The 16,301-nt window shown below is 47.7% G+C and overlaps 2 protein-coding genes across 2 annotated transcripts in view; one reads left to right on the plus strand and one right to left on the minus strand.

Annotated features, from left to right (window-relative positions):
• LOC123758317 (syndecan) overlaps window positions 1-16,301 on the minus strand; it is a 453,223-nt gene that overhangs the window by 230,650 nt on the left and 206,272 nt on the right. The window lies entirely within an intron of this gene.
• Cals (calsyntenin 1) overlaps window positions 12,005-16,301 on the plus strand; it is a 33,236-nt gene continuing 28,939 nt past the window's right edge. The window contains exons 1-2 of the mRNA XM_069322610.1: window positions 12,005-12,132; window positions 15,833-16,019. The gene's annotated coding sequence lies outside the window, so the exon portion shown is untranslated. The remainder of the gene's footprint in view (window positions 12,133-15,832; window positions 16,020-16,301) is intronic.

Below are 16,301 nucleotides of genomic sequence, written 5' to 3' on the forward strand. Positions count from 1 at the left end.
ATGGGTATTTGGGGAGGGGGGATGGGAAGGTGGGTTTGGGGAGGGCATGGCTTGACCCACTGGGGTCGCTGACAAGTGTGATGTAGCAGGGGCAGGGGAATCGTTGTGGAGGTGCAAATGTGGAAGGGACAGGGGGGTTTTGGGAGGCTGAGGCAGGGGGGATGTATAGGAGGGCTGAGTTGGGGAGGATGCGACCTGGGAGGTGACCTGGGAGGTGACCTGGGAGGTGACCTGGGATGTGACCTGGGAGGTGAGACTACCTGGGAGGCTAGTACGTTGTCGTTGTTGCCATCTATTTTTGTGGGCTGTTTGCTCATCTTTCGTCATAAACCTCTCTATAAACACATTGTAATGGGTTTCACTTCCTCTGAGTAAGTGCTTGCTCCTCATTATGTACTCCACTGCCTCCTCATTGGAGAATTGCACCAGAACAGGTCTCTTCTTGGTACAATTGTGTGTGTGTGTGTGTGTGTGTGTGTGTGTGTGTGTGTGTGTGTGTGTGTGTGTGTGTGTGTGTGTGTGTGTGTGTGTGTGTGGACACAAACACACACACACCTCTACCATTGCTGCTCTTATCAAAGGCGTATGATAGCAGATTTGCTCGGTTGTCCAGGGTTCGACCCCCCAGCAGATGTGGAGGATTGTTTTAAATGTTACTTCTCTTCGTGGACCCGTATGACCAGAGAGAGTTCTTCAGGCGGGATTTGGGTTCCACAAATCACATCTTGCGTGGCGAATATCATTAGCGAATGATATTATACACACACACACAAGGAAGACGCTGGCCCACCCAATCCACCCATCTGAGAAGAAGAAATTAAAGCGTTTCGGTTCGTTTTGGACCATGGGCGATGACGGATCGAAACGTCTTCTTTTCCTGCCTTGTCAGAAATTGCTTTCACTGATTTCACTACCAATACTTGTCTGGGTGATAATTTATCGCGCGTGTTTCCGGGCCAGGATGATATCTTGAGATGATTTCAGGGCTTTAGTGTCCCCGCGGCCCGGTCCTCGACCAGGCCTCAGATAGCCAAGCGAACGCACTGACAGGAGAAGTCCTGGAAGCCACCTCTATCCACAACTCTCAGAGTAGGATCGACAAGAAATGCGAACATCAGAAGACATCATTTATAACGCAGCGGGTACAACAAGGCTAGTAGATAGTACATACAGAACTAGACCTCACTCCTCCCGCGGCACTGATAGCCAGGTAATGATAGGTCAATACTACCACAGCTCACTAACTGGGTACGAAGCCTGTATGTAGGAGGCCAATACTAGAATAGTATTGATAGTCATGTGCCTAGTGAAATCCAAGCGTAGTGTACATGCTGCTACACCCAACAGTCTGGTTGGACGAGGTCACAAGAGACCAGTCTGCGGGGAGTTTTGGCTAGGAAATAGTCAACCCCATCTATTTCATGTTTCTGTTATACCTTGTATGCAATATGGCGGCTTTCAGAACTTTCTAGAAAATTCCACGCCTCCGCCATGTTGCCGTCTCGACCAATCAGGGGGGGAAGTGACAAGTGGCAGCATCTGATTGGCTGCAACAGCAGAGTTAAACGAGTCCTGATCCCATCAAAAGAGAGAGAGAAGGCTCGCTGAGCGCTTCTGGCTTTGGCGGGAGCCGACCAGACTCTTTCATACCTCCCCGTCAACCATAAGGGCTGTCAAGACCACAGAAGGACTGGGCTGTCAAGACCACAGAAGGACTGGGCTGTCAAGACCACAGAAGGACTGAGCTGTCAAGACCACAGAGGGACTGAGCTGTCAAGACCACAGAAGGACTGAGCTGTCAAGACCACAGAAGGACTGAGCTGTCAAGACCACAGAAGGCCTGAGCTGTCAAGACCACAGAAGGACTGGGCTGTCAAGACCACAGAAGGACTGGGCTGTCAAGACCACAGAAGGACTGGGCTGTCAAGACCACAGAAGGACTGGGCTGTCAAGACCACAGAAGGACTGGGCTGTCAAGACCACAGAAGGACTGAGCTGTCAAGACCACAGAGGGACTGAGCTGTCAAGACCACAGAAGGACTGAGCTGTCAAGACCATACAAGGACTGAGCTGTCAAGACCACACAAGGACTGAGCTGTCAAGACCACACAAGAACTAGGCTGTCAAGACCACACAAGAACTAGATTGTCAAGACCACACAAGGACTGAGCTGTCAAGTAGAGATATAATTTAAGAATCTGTCCACTCCCCCAATACGTTACATTTACTATAGAATCGACCAAATCGTTAAAAATACGTCATATTAACAAAAAAAAATCAATCACCGTCAAATTGACGTTTTCTATGCATCGATCTCAATAGACTGGATGGGTTGTTTGGGGTCGTATGTGCCTGGTTAGGTAAAACAGTCACTTTTTGTACGGAGTGGCGAAGGAGACAGCGAATTGGGGGCCTCAACATAACTAGAAGGGAAGGAGCTAGTACAGGTGTTGACCTGATGATTGAGATCCACCAATCACCATTAAGACTCACAAACCTGTTCCGACATGATCACTGTGACGTCACGTCACAGGGGTGCGCTAGATATCCTATCCTATCGTTAGGATAGGATAGGATAGGTAAGAGAAGCGAGGATGTTGAGAGCTACAAATACTCTTCTAACAGTGTGTGTGTTTAACTTCCTAGGAGGCCTGGTCGAGGACCCGGCCGCGGGGACGCTAAGCCCCGAAACCATCTCAAGTTAACCATCTTAGGTCTTAGAACCTTCTCCCACTAAGAGAGCCGGATGGCCGGGGAGACGAGGAGCCGGAGGCATTGTCTCAGATTGGGATGATCAAAGCAGTCTGAGCAGTTGAGGACTTCATTGGAGAAGAGAAATTCTGGAAATTGACACGCACCTGGCGCTCTTAACGAGGAGAAACTAGCAGCTCTTTAACCTACTGAGATGAAGAGTCCCCGTAAGAGTCCCGTAAGAGTTTCGGGACTCTTGAGTAGTCCCTAGATTCTTACGGAGGAGTCACCGCTCACAGTGCCAGACGAGCGGAATTTCGCGGTCGTCCGCGGACCTGAGGTGACCATTTAAGGTAGTTCGGGACGTTATTTAGACGCAGGTGGTCCCGATCTGACGTATCAAGGCCATTTACACCTGGACAGCGTCGTTAACGGCTTGTTTCCAAGTGAGCGAAGCGCTGGACTTGAATACGTGGTGAAGTCGACGATAAGAGCCACTGCAGAGGCTCTTGATAAACCTACGCTACCTGTCAAGATCACCCGTGAGCCCTTAAGTCACCAAAGTTAAGTCAGCCCTTAAGCAAGTCCTCCCCCGGTGCCAACCAGGGCCCAGGAAAGTGCCGGGTTACTTCACTTATCATGCTAACACGACTCTCGAGTTTTGGGTCTGGCCATTAAGCCGGCCCTCCCCGGCTCAACATTTTAGAGAGGTGACACCTTCGGCGAGGCGGTGAAGGTGCTAGGAGTCACCTTCAGTGAAGGGGGCGTCTGGGCTCATATTTATTTACCGGAGAAAGCTTTTAAAGCGACCGAGCGGGCTAACAGGAATTAAAGGTGAGTGCGATGGCTTTTTAGTGCGGTGGTGAAGCCCTGGGGTCACGAGAGGAAGCCTGGGGTCACGGGAGGAAGCCTGGGGTCACGGGAGGAAGCCTGGGGTCACGGGAGGAAGCCCTGGGGTCACAGGAGGAAGCCCTGGGGTCACGAGAGGAAGCCTGGGGTCACGAGAGGAAGCCTGGGGTCACGGGAGGAAGCCCTGGGGTCACAGGAGGAAGCCTGGGGTCACGGGAGGAAGCCTGGGGTCACAGGAGGAAGCCTGGGGTCACGGGAGGAAGCCTGGGGTCACGGGAGGAAGCCTGGGGTCACGGGAGGAAGCCTGGGGTCACGGGAGGAAGCCTGGGGTCACGGGAGGAAGCCTGGGGTCACAGGAGGAAGCCTGGGGTCACGGAACTAAGCCAGGGGTCACGGGACTAAGCTTGGGGTCACGGAACGAAGCCTGGGGTCACGGAACGAAGCCTGGGGTCACGGGACTAAGCCAGGGGTCACGGGACTAAGCCTGGGGGTCACGGAACGAAGCCTGGGGTCACGGGACTAAGCCTGGGGGTCACGGAACGAAGCCTGGGGTCACGGGACTAAGCCTGGGGGGTCACTCCCTACAAGAATGGCGCCACGGTGACTACTCTCGACTGAAAATATTTTTTGTCAACACCACTTACCGACCAAAACTTAGACGACGCCAAGCATATATTAGCGGAGAATCTTGCAAGTAAGTACGAATATTTGGCGGGAATTTTGGGGAGGGCTAAGAAGACCGCGATTTTGGCGGGAATTTTTGGAGGGTAAGAAGACCGGTTTTGGCGGGAAGATTGTTTGTCTCCTGGGCGGCGGTAACCATTAACCCAGAAGTAATGTCGTGATAGACTCTGCTCTTTATGGAGCCACCGGAGCTAACGTTGAAGGTAAGGGTTTGGGAAACACGGTTAAGTACAGTGTGTGTGTGTGGGCTTCTGGGGACACGGGGATGTTGCCAGTCATTCCTGGAACCGAATGTCTTTTTCGTGTTGTGCTGGCGATATTACTGGAACATCAAAGTCTTTAGAAAAGTAGGGTTTGCGATGTTTACATGTCTTCGGTGAGTTATAGGCTTCCTTCTTGAGTCACAGGCTTCCTTCTTGAGTCACAGGCTTCCTTCTTGAGTCACAGGCTTCCATCTTGAGTCACAGGCTTCCTCCGCGAGTCACAGGCTTCCTTCGTGAGTCACAGGCTTCCTTCTTGAGTCACAGGCTTCCTTCTTGAGTCACAGGCTTCCTTCTTGAGTCACAGGCTTCCTCCGCGAGTCACAGGCTTCCTCCGTGAGTCACAGGCTTCCTTCGTGAGTCACAGGCTTCCTTCTTGAGTCACAGGCTTCCTTCTTGAGTCACAGGCTTCCTTCTTGAGTCACAGGCTTCCTTCTTGAGTCACAGGCTTCCTTCTTGAGTCACAGGCTTCCTCCGTGAGTCACAGGCTTCCTCCGTGAGTCACAGGCTTCCTCCGTGAGTCACAGGCTTCCTTCTTGAGTCACAGGCTTCCTCCGCGAGTCACAGGCTTCCTTCTTGAGTCACAGGCTTCCTCCGTGAGTCACAGGCTTCCTCCGTGAGTCACAGGCTTCCTTCTTGAGTCACAGGCTTCCTCTGTGAGTCACAGGCTTCCTCCGTGAGTCACAGGCTTCCTTCTTGAGTCACAGGCTTCCTTCTTGAGTCACAGGCTTCCTCCGTGAGTCACAGGCTTCCTCCGTGAGTCACAGGCTTCCTTCTTGAGTCACAGGCTTCCTCCGTGAGTCACAGGCTTCCCCCGTGAGTCACAGGCTTCCTCCGTGAGTCACAGGCTTCCATCTTGAGTCACAGGCTTCCATCTTGAGTCACAGGCTTCCTCCGTGAGTCACAGGCTTCCTCCGTGAGTCACAGGCTTCCTCCGTGAGCCACAGGCTTCCTCCGTGAGTCACAGGCTTCCTCCGTGAGTCACAGGCTTCCTCCGTGAGCCACAGGCTTCCTCCGTGAGTCACAGGCTTCCCCCGTGAGTCACAGGCTTCCTCCGTGAGTCACAGGCTTCCATCTTGAGTCACAGGCTTCCATCTTGAGTCACAGGCTTCCTCCGTGAGTCGCAGGCTTCCTCCGTGAGTCACAGGCTTCCTCCGTGAGTCACAGGCTTCCTCCGTGAGCCACAGGCTTCCTCCGTGAGTCACAGGCTTCCTCCGTGAGTCACAGGCTTCCTCCGTGAGCCACAGGCTTCCTCCGTGAGTCACAGGCTTCCTTCTTGAGTCACAGGCTTCCTCCGTGAGTCACAGGCTTCCCCCGTGAGTCACAGGCTTCCTCCGTGAGTCACAGGCTTCCTCCGTGAGTCACAGGCTTCCATCTTGAGTCACAGGCTTCCTCCGTGAGTCACAGGCTTCCTCCGTGAGTCACAGGCTTCCTCCGTGAGTCATAGGCTTCCCCCGTGAGTCATAGGCTTCCTCCGTGAGTCATAGGCTTCCCCCTTGAGTCATAGGCTTCCTCCGTGAGTCACAGGCTTCCCCCGTGAGTCACAGGCTTCCTCTTCGGACCCTCGTTTATCACTGCAGTAACTACAGAACAACCTAACAGGCAATTCACTCGAAGTTAATCATTACACATTAGGAAGATCAGGAGGAGTTCTGCCTCCTGGCGGCCTGAGGATGACCCTGGTGAGGAAGAAGGGATCGTTTGACTTCCTCCTTCTCCTCCTCCTGTAAGGCTTTTACATGCCGGCCAACTTGCCCATTAACGGTATCGGTCTCCTTAAGTATTCCGCCGCTGCCCAAACTTTGCCAGAATTTATAGATTTTTCCAGTTTTGGGTGATTTTTATTTTTTTTTTAATTTTCTTAACATTTTTTTTTCCGCAGCCTAACCGGCCAGTGCTGGGGTCATGGGAGCTGCCGGGGCTTTACAAGCAGGCTGGCAGCCGGGGCTTTACAAGCAGGCTGGCAGCCGGGGCTTTACAAGCAGGCTGGCAGCCGGGGCTTTACAAGCAGGCTGGCAGCCGGGGCTTTACAAGCAGGCTGGCAGCCGGGGCTTTACAAGTAGGCTGGCAGCCGACACTTTACAAGCAGGCTGGCAGCCGGGGCTTTACAAGCAGGCTGGCAGCCGGGGCTTTACAAGTAGGCTGGCAGCCGACACTTTACAAGCAGGCTGGCAGCCGGGGCTTTACAAGCAGGCTGGCAGCCGGGGCTTTACAAGCAGGCTGGCAGCCGACACTTTACAAGCAGGCTGGCAGCCGACACTCTACAAGCAGGCTGGCAGCCGACACTTTACAAGCAGGCTGGCAGCCGACACTTTACAAGCAGGCTGGCAGCCGACACTTTACAAGCAGGCTGGCAGCCGGGGCTTTACAAGCAGGCTGGCAGCCGACACTTTACAAGCCGTCAGACAGCCACCCACCTAACACCTCCCCACAAGTCAGGAGTGGCAGCCTTTAGATCGTTGAAACTTTCCCATTCTGCAGTTAACCATTCTGTCCGCATTATGTCAAGGAACTTCGCCAACTCTCCTCCTCGTCCCATTAACCACCTTCAGAACACTGTCGGGTCGTCCTCTTAACTCTGAAAGCTGGTTCGTAGAAATATACGTGTGTGATCTACGTCAGTCTAGAACAGGCTTCTAGCCATGACTTCTTCAGTCACCCCTGAATCTTGGCGGGTACTTGTTTTTCTTCTCTAAATTGGCTAACTCCTTGCCTTCTTGGGGTCCATATTTCTCCTCCGCTCAACCCTTCCCCCCAATTTTTCACTTCAACTAAGTTGGTTCGTAAAGTCCTTTAAAAACATTGAGCTTAAAGATATCGCGTGCCTGAGAGTATGTGCTGCTTGGCGCCTTTTGCTTAGGGGCTGTTCCCTCGTCGTCAGTGCCTCTCATTGATATAAGATACAGTATATGCAATTATGCAATCAAGATATTATATACAATAAGATATACTAATGTGATAAATTAATTATATCTATGAGAGCATGTTACTGAAAAAGAGATTCAGGCATGAAAAGATTTTAAGTCCAAAACTTACTGTTAATCGGGGCGTTGTCCTTCGATATAACCACAAACAGACTTATATGGACATATTAAGGTTATTAAAGTATGCAGTTGGCGAATTAAACACACTACGACACTTAATACTTATCAGGTCAAAGTGCCGGTGCCCTCTGACAAGTAGCCAGACTCTATGATCTCTCTTGAGGAGATAAGGCACTGTATTTTTTATTATAAAATAGCAACTTTGCTGGAGAAATCGGATACACGCTGTGGTGTTGATCGGATACACGCTGCGGCGTTGATCGGATACACGCTGCGGCGTTGATCGGATACAAGCTGTGTTGTTGATCGGAAACACGCTGTGGCGTTGATCGCATACAAGCTGTGTTGTTGATCGGAAACATGCTGTGGCGTTGATCGCATACAAGCTGTGGCATTGATCGGATGCACACTCTGGCGTTGATCGGATACAAGCTGTGTTGTTGATCGGAAACACGCTGTGGCATTGATCGGATACACACTGTGGCGTTGGTCGGATACACACTGTGGTGTTGATCGGATACACACTGTGGCGTTGATCGCGTACACACTGTGGCGTTGGTCGGATACACACTGTGGTGTTGATCGGATACACACTGTGGCGTTGATCGCGTACACACTGTGGCGTTGATCGGATGCACACTGTGGCGTTGATCGCGTACACACTGTGGCGTTGATCGCATACACACTGTGGCGTTGATCGCGTACACACTGTGGCGTTGATCGCATACACACTGTGGCGTTGATCGCGTACACACTGTGGCGTTGATCGGATACGAATTGATTCCTTGTAACAGATTTGAATTAACCATAATTCAAATAACCATAAGCAGGGTCTGACAGCTGAGCGGACTGCGCTCGAGATTCATAGTCATGAGCTTTCGGGTTCGATCCCTGGGCGAGGCAGAAACAAATGGGCAGAGTTTCTTTCACCCTGAAGCGTCTGTTCACCTGACAGTAAATAGGTATCTGGGAATTAGACAGCTGCCACGCGCTGCTTCTTGGGGGGAGTGTAACAAAAAGGAGGCCTGGTCGAGGACCGGGCCGCGGGAACGCTAAGCCCCGAAATCATCTCAAGATAACCTCAAGAGAAGATAACCATTACCGGAAGTCATTTGATGTTCAAATAGTGTATTAGTTAAGATAATTCTTCCCGAAGCTTCTAGATTCTTGAGATTTCATGCACAAAGTGACGTTGATGTCTATGGGCCCACTAACGGATGTCACCATTGTCCTGTTGGATCCAGTTGATGTGTGATACAAGCTAATGAATCTGATGTGACTCTTGCATAGACCAGGACACACCACCTACACCAGGACACACTGAAACTGGGCGACATTGCATAATCATTTATGTTGATCATTACATCGTTCCTCTCTCTCTCTCTGTCTCTCTCTCTCTCTGTCTCTCTCTCTCTCTCTCTCTCTCTCTCTCTCTCTCTCTCTCTCTCTCTCTCTCTCTCTCTCTCTCTCTCTCTCTGTCTCTCTCTCTCTCTGTCTCTCTCTCTCTCTCTCTCTCTCTCTCTGTCTCTCTCTCTCTCTCTCTCTCTCTCTCTCTCTCTCTCTCTCTCTCTCTCCCTCTCCCTCTCTCTCCCTCTCCCTCTCCCTCTCTCTCCCCCTTTCTCGCTCTCTTTTTCTCTACACACACATGGAGGTATATGTACTTTACTAGTGGAGAAGGTCGTGACTATTTTTGACCCATCTGGTCTAGTCTACAAGGGTGAACTGTTTCTCCAGCGGTCCTCACCTTTGACTCCACTGTGGTGTCTACAGGTTGTGGATGGAGGTGGCTTCCACGACCTCTTCACTACATGCGCTCCACTTGCTGACTACCCGTGCAGGGTACGAGAGGCAGTTATCAGGGGGATAGCGCCAAGCTATTATGAATAGATATCACAGGGAAGGGGTCAGGATAAGGATGTGGGATGGGACAAGGGGGGGGGGAAGGAATGGTGCCCAACCACTTGTGGACGGTCGGGGGATTGAACGTCGACCTGCATGAAGCGAGACCGTCGCTCTACCGTCCAGCCCAAGTGGTTGGGCATGTACGAGTATTTCTTTGTGTCTTAAACGCGTTTGTATTCCCAACTTAAAGCTCTGTGTCTTCTTGTTCAATTATTCTTTCATTTTAAAGAGGCTGTTCTTGTCCTTGTCTGTTCTCTCGAGTGCTTTCTGTAGTGATCGTGTTCTTGTCCTTGTCTGTTCTCTCGAGTGCTTTCTGTAGTGATCGTGTTCTTGTCCTTGTCTGTTCTCTCGAGTGCTTTCTGTAGTGATCGTGTTCTTGTCCTTGTCTGTTCTCTCGAGTGCTTTCTGTAGTGATCGTGTTCTTGTCCTTGTCTGTTCTCTCGAGTGCTTTCTGTAGTGATCGTGTTCTTGTCCTTGTCTGTTCTCTCGAGTGCTTTCTGTAGTGATCGTGTTCTTGTCCTTGTCTGTTCTCTCGAGTGCTTTCTGTAGTGATCGTGTTCTTGTCCTTGTCTGTTCTCTCGAGTGCTTTGTGTAGTGATCGTGTTCTTGTCCTTGTCTGTTCTCTCGAGTGCTTTGTGTAGTGATCGTGTTCTTGTCCTTGTCTGTTCTCTCGAGTGCTTTGTGTAGTGATCGTGTTCTTGTCCTTGTCTGTTCTCTCGAGTGCTTTGTGTAGTGATCGTGTTCTTGTCCTTGTCTGTTCTCTCGAGTGCTTTGTGTAGTGATCGTGTTCTTGTCCTTGTCTGTTCTCTCGAGTGCTTTCTGTAGTGATCGTGTTCTTGTCCTTGTCTGTTCTCTCGAGTGCTTTCTGTAGTGATCGTGTTCTTGTCCTTGTCTGTTCTCTCGAGTGCTTTCTGTAGTGATCGTGTTCTTGTCCTTGTCTGTTCTCTCGAGTGCTTTCTGTAGTGATCGTGTTCTTGTCCTTGTCTGTTCTCTCGAGTGCTTTCTGTAGTGATCGTGTTCTTGTCCTTGTCTGTTCTCTCGAGTGCTTTCTGTAGTGATCGTGTTCTTGTCCTTGTCTGTTCTCTCGAGTGCTTTCTGTAGTGATCGTGTTCTTGTCCTTGTCTGTTCTCTCGAGTGCTTTCTGTAGTGATCGTGTTCTTGTCCTTGTCTGTTCTCTCGAGTGCTTTCTGTAGTGATCGTGTTCTTGTCCTTGTCTGTTCTCTCGAGTGCTTTCTGTAGTGATCGTATCTCTTTTATTCTTTCTCTCTTCTGAGACTGTGAAATGAAGTTTCTTTAGTCATCATGATGCACACATGTGTGTGTATCATCAGCGTATCATCATGTGTTTATTACATATGTGCGTGTGCTTGTGGAGAGGCGTGTGCTTGATGGGAAAGGGTTGACTGTGCTTTCCACTGGGAGTGAACCCTGTTCACTCTGGGAGTGAACTCTGTTCATTCTGGGAGTGAGCAGTGCCTTGTAGTGTGGCCCTTTGTCTTTGTAGTGTCAGAAATGTTGCATTTGTGGTCTGTTAACATACTAGATAAGAAATTCTAAATGAATCTTAATATTTGCTAATGTTATATAGCCTATTTTTGGAAAGAGGGGAGGGGTGTAGACGGTTATGTGATTGAGTGAGGGAGGGGAGATGAGTTGGAGAGTGGGTAAGGAAGGGGAGGGGTGTTAAGGAAGGGGAGGGGGGGATAAGGAAGGGGGAGAGGTCTTAAAGACGGGGAGGGAGGTTAGGGAAGGGTAGGGGTGGTAAGGAAGGGTAGGGGGTGTTAAGGAAAGGGAGGGGTGTTAAGGACTGGGTGGGGGCTTAAGGAAAGGGAGGGAGAGGTTAATGAAAGGGAGGGGGGGTGGGTAATGGAAAGTTGGGTGGGTCTGAAAGCTATTTTTTTTTTGGAGTAGGCTGCAACTTCAATTAACTCGAAGCAGTTATTTATTGAATTTACTTGAAAGCGCAGTACGTTCTTGCATGGTAATATTGCGCCACTGGGGGAACTAAGGTATTAAATGCGACCAGCTTCCCGTGTGTATTATTTCTCAAAGCTTTTATGGAAAAAAATTTGTAGCATTTTCAAAAGCTTCTTTCATTGTTGAAATTCTGAACCTGGAACATGGGCAAAAATATAAATTGTTTTGTTGTTATTTGTAATAAGAAGATTACACAAATTCATATTCTCATTAATTAAATTACTAAACGCCATGAAAAACAAACAAAGTCTACGTGTATTTTAAAAAGATAGAAAAAAGTTTTTTTTGCCAAATATAAATTACTCTATAATAGCATTAGTAATGGCAGGCAGGGGTGGAAATATGAATATATTGGGCGGCAGGTGGTGGCGAAGCAGCCACCTGTGCTGGCATGCGAGTTATATATGTATATATATATATACCCACCACCTATATGAAGAGCAATGGTAGAGTTCCTAGACAAATAAATGGATTTATTGCGTGCTCAATTACTGGGGGGGCTGACCAATAGGAGAGGTGTGTGTGTGTGTGTGTGTAAATTAAGAGTTTACTTTACTCTTGAACTATGTTTAGGACTGATGCTGTCATTCCCCACAGATCCGGTTGAGAGATGACATCACTGGCGAGGCCGAACTGCTAGCCAAGCGGCCCCTCAACTGTGAGAAGCGCAAGAACTACAAGTTTGACATCACTGCCATCTCCTGTGGCGGAGTCGAGTCTCAGAAGTAAGGCCACCTGCCTCTTGGTCCTGCTCTGGCGGCGTCTGTATTAATGTCCCGGGTCTTGATCTGTCCTCATGTCCCAGGTCTTGGTCTGTTCCTCGTGTCCCAGGTCTTGGTCTGTCCTCGTGTCCCAGGTCTTGGTCTGTCCTCGTGTCCCAGGTCTTGGTCTGTCCTCGTGTCCCAGGTCTTGGTCTGTCTTCATGTCTCAGGTCTTGGTCTGTTCTCATGTCCCAGGTCTTGTCTGTCTTCATGTCCCAGGTCTTGGTCTGTCCTCATGTTTCAGGTCTTGGTCTGTCCTCATGTCCCAGGTCTTGGTCTGTCTTCACGTCCCAGGTCTTGGTCTGTCCTCATGTCCCAGGTCTTAGACTGTCCTCATATCCCAGGTCTTAGTCTGTTCCTCATATCCCAGGTCTTAGTCTCTTCCTCATATCCCAGGTCTTAGTCTGTTCTTATATCCCAGGCCTTAGTCTGGCCTCATATCCCAGGTCTTATTCTGCCCTCATATTCCTGTTCTTAGTCTGTTCCTCATATTCCTTCCAAGTGTTATTTGTCTTAGTGGTTTAGCATTTTGTCCTCATAATTACTTCACCTACTCGGAGATATTCTCATGTTTTATTTAATACTTACTCGGTAATCACATAATTACCGAGTCTTTTGGTGATAATTCCTTTAATTAGCCGCCACATCAAACATCTTTTTTAGCCTTTGCATGAATAAATGCAATGACTATAACAGGCCTAACCTGAAGCACCATCTGTTGAGAGACAACCTAACCTGAAGCACCATTTGTTGAGAGACAACCTAACCTGAAGCACCATCTGTTGAGGCAAGCCTAACTCTGTTTTATTTCACATCTCATTATTAAATGCCCAGATGCTGGCCCATAACATTATCTTTCGCAAGAGGCAGCCATGAATTCCCGAATTGTGTGGAGAGCCGGGTAGGCCCGAGCACATAGCGGGGGAGATTTTACACAGTGGGAGCATATTAGCGTAGCTCGCCTTGTGTATTGTGCTCTGAATGGGAAAGAAAGCAATTAGGACTTAATGAAATTTTAAGCAGAATGTTTTACTCCTTAGCTAAATGAATGCTGGTTCCTAATTATATACCAGTATTGTAGTGTAGGGTGGATGTTAGTGTGTGTGTGTGTGTGTAGGTTGGTGGGGGTTATCTTGGTTATCTTGAGGTTATCTTGAGAGGATTTCGGGGCTTTTTAGTGGCCCCGCGGCCCGGTCTTCAACCAGGCCTCCACCCCCAGGAAGCAGCCTGTGACAGCTGACTAACACCCAGGTACCTATTTTACTGCTAGGTAACAGGGGCATAGGGTGAAAGAAACTGCCCATTGTTTCTTGCCGGCGCCTGGGATTGAACCCAGGACCACAGGATCACAAGTCCGGTGTGCTGTCCGCTCGGCCAACCGGCTTCCTGTATGTATGTATGGTATGTGTGATTACCTAAGTGTAGGTACAGGATGAGAGCTACGCTCGTGGTGTCCCGTCTTCCCAGCACTCTTTGTCATATAAAGCTTTGAAACTACTGACTGTTATGGCCTCCACCACCTTTTTTTGCACTTGATCGCCTCACTTCACTTATTCCAACCATCTGCCACTCTGTTCGCAAAAGTGAACTTGCTTATGTTCTTTTGACAGTTTTGTTAGCCTAAATCCATGATCTCTTGTTCTTGAAGTCCCAAGTTTCAAGAATTCTTCTTTATCAATTTTGTCGATTCCCATTGCTATTTTGTAGGTAGTGATCATATTGCCTTTTTTCTTCCTTTTTCTAGCTTTGGGATATTTATCACCCTCTAACTTCTCTTAGCTCGTCTTTCAGTTCCAGAAGCCATTTTGTTCCTTGTCTTTGCACCTTTTCTAGTTTATTGATGTGCAGATTTGGAACCAGTCCCTCTTAATATTTTCCAAGTTTAAATTATTATGTATCTCTCCCACCTACACTATAGAGAATACAGGTTTAATGATTTTAATCGGTCCCAATAATTTAACTGTTATATTAGGTAGATTCTAGCCGTAAAGGTCAGAGGACCAGATTCTCAAAACCGTTACGCAAGTATTTACGAACGTGTACATCTTTCCTCAATCTTTGACGGCTTTGGTTGCATTTATTAAACAGTTTACAAGTATGAAAACTTGCCAATCAAGTGTTGTTATTGTTATTGTTATAAACAGCCTCCTGGTGCTCCGGAACTCATTAACTGTTTAATAATTGTAAATAAAGCCGCCAAAGATTGAGAAAAGATGCACAGGTTCGTAAGTGTTTGCGTAGTTGCGTCATGAATCTGGCTCCAGGTCAGCAATCTCTCTAGCTTTAAATGGGGCTATTATTGTGCAACAATATTCCACCCTAAAAATCACTAGTGTCTTGAAGAGTACAGCATCCCTTGTTTGAAATGTCCTAACTATCCAACCTGTCATTTCTTGCAGTTGTGATAGCTACCTTATTGTATTCTTTAAAAGAAAAATCTTCTAAAATGCTTACTCCCAGATCTTTTATATTGGTTTTTCATTTTATATGTTTTTCTTTTTTACACGAACATCGATGGAACAAGCTTGATGGTCCTAAAATTAAATGTGATACTGTACCTAAAACCAAAGCAGATTTTGGTTTGCTTTAGGGATGGATAGGAAATAGAGAGATGGAGTGACAAAAATTAATACAGTTGTTTGCTGTTTCCAATATTTATCTACATGTCTGTGACTGCACTACAATAATATCTATTAATTACGTGCACACAGTAGCACTTAACTCTCCATAGGCCATATCTATTGACTTAGCATATGCTTTTTACCTTCCCATAAACACCATATCTGCCTTATAATCTTTCCAACATGCTTTCTTTACTGTCACCAAGTAAATGTGATTCACTTGGCCTCTTCCACTGTGGAACCCACCTTATTGATCACTAACTATAATGCGTGACCATTTGCACTCTGCCAGTCATTATTCTGTCATATGCTTTACACACTGCTTAGTAGATTTGTGTCTTTGTAATTCTTTCCTTTTGCTATATTCACCTTTATGTATATATAATGATAAAATACTTTTAACACCCATCCCATTCTTTTCTCACCATTGCATCAAATACATTCTGAATACAGTTCCCATTGTCGGGGACTGGAAGCGTGTTAGATTTTTCGAAGTACCCCCAGGCCAAATACTGGCCTTCCCCACGATACAACCCACAATAGTTGCCCAATGCTTGGGTACCTAGTTATTGCCAGATGAACAATTGCATCAGGTGAAAGGAAATGAGGCCAAACATCTCTGTCCAGCCGCAGGAATTGACCCCAGGACCTTTTTGTTTTGACCCGACTTGCACTGAGCCCAATGCTATATAGCACTACATGTATCACATTCCTTCTTGCACAATTCCATCTAATCCAACTTTATTCACATTCCAACTTGCACAAATAGTAAATGCATGATCAGACCAACCCTCACATATTCTTATCACTTATTATAAATACAGCATACTCTAACCTGCTTCTTTCCACACATACATGACCAGTTACTCTTTGTTTCTCATTCATCAGTTACATGACATTATAGGTCTGGTTTCTCTGTTAGGGACAGGAGACCCTTTAAGCTTATTAAAATAGAAAATATCCTAGTTAATTATGATCTCTCATTAAGAAAACTGTGTTGTTATAGTACTGTATAATGTAATAGTGTTGTTCACTTTGGCCAGCATAACAGTGCACGTGAAGGTGAACGACGTGAACGAATATGCCCCAGTGTTCCTGGAGCCATCGTACGTGGTCGGAGTGGACGAGGGTCGCCTCTACGATGAGATCCTCACCATACAAGCCGATGACCAGGACTGTTCGCCCAAGTTTGGAGACATTTGCCGATATGAACTCATCACTAAGGATCAGGTGAGCTGTTCCATTCACCAAGAAAGTTGTTGTGTTCTTAATATGTAGCATTTAACCAGTTGTGAGAGTACTTTTTTCAGGAGGGTATTCTCAGGTGAATAAGACTACAAGATAAAGGAAGGAGTGGTTTAAGTCGCTCAATATTTGCAAAATTATATTGAAGGAATGAAAATTCATTATAGAGCTAGTGAAAACAAATTTGTTGCACTGACAAAAAAATGGTAAATTGGTTTAGCAGAATGAGTGTAGGATACTGTAATAGTATTTGTATGCAAGCTGGGA

Source organism: Procambarus clarkii, chromosome 11, assembly GCF_040958095.1.
Source record: "Procambarus clarkii isolate CNS0578487 chromosome 11, FALCON_Pclarkii_2.0, whole genome shotgun sequence".
Classification (NCBI taxonomy): Eukaryota; Metazoa; Arthropoda; class Malacostraca; order Decapoda; family Cambaridae; genus Procambarus; species Procambarus clarkii.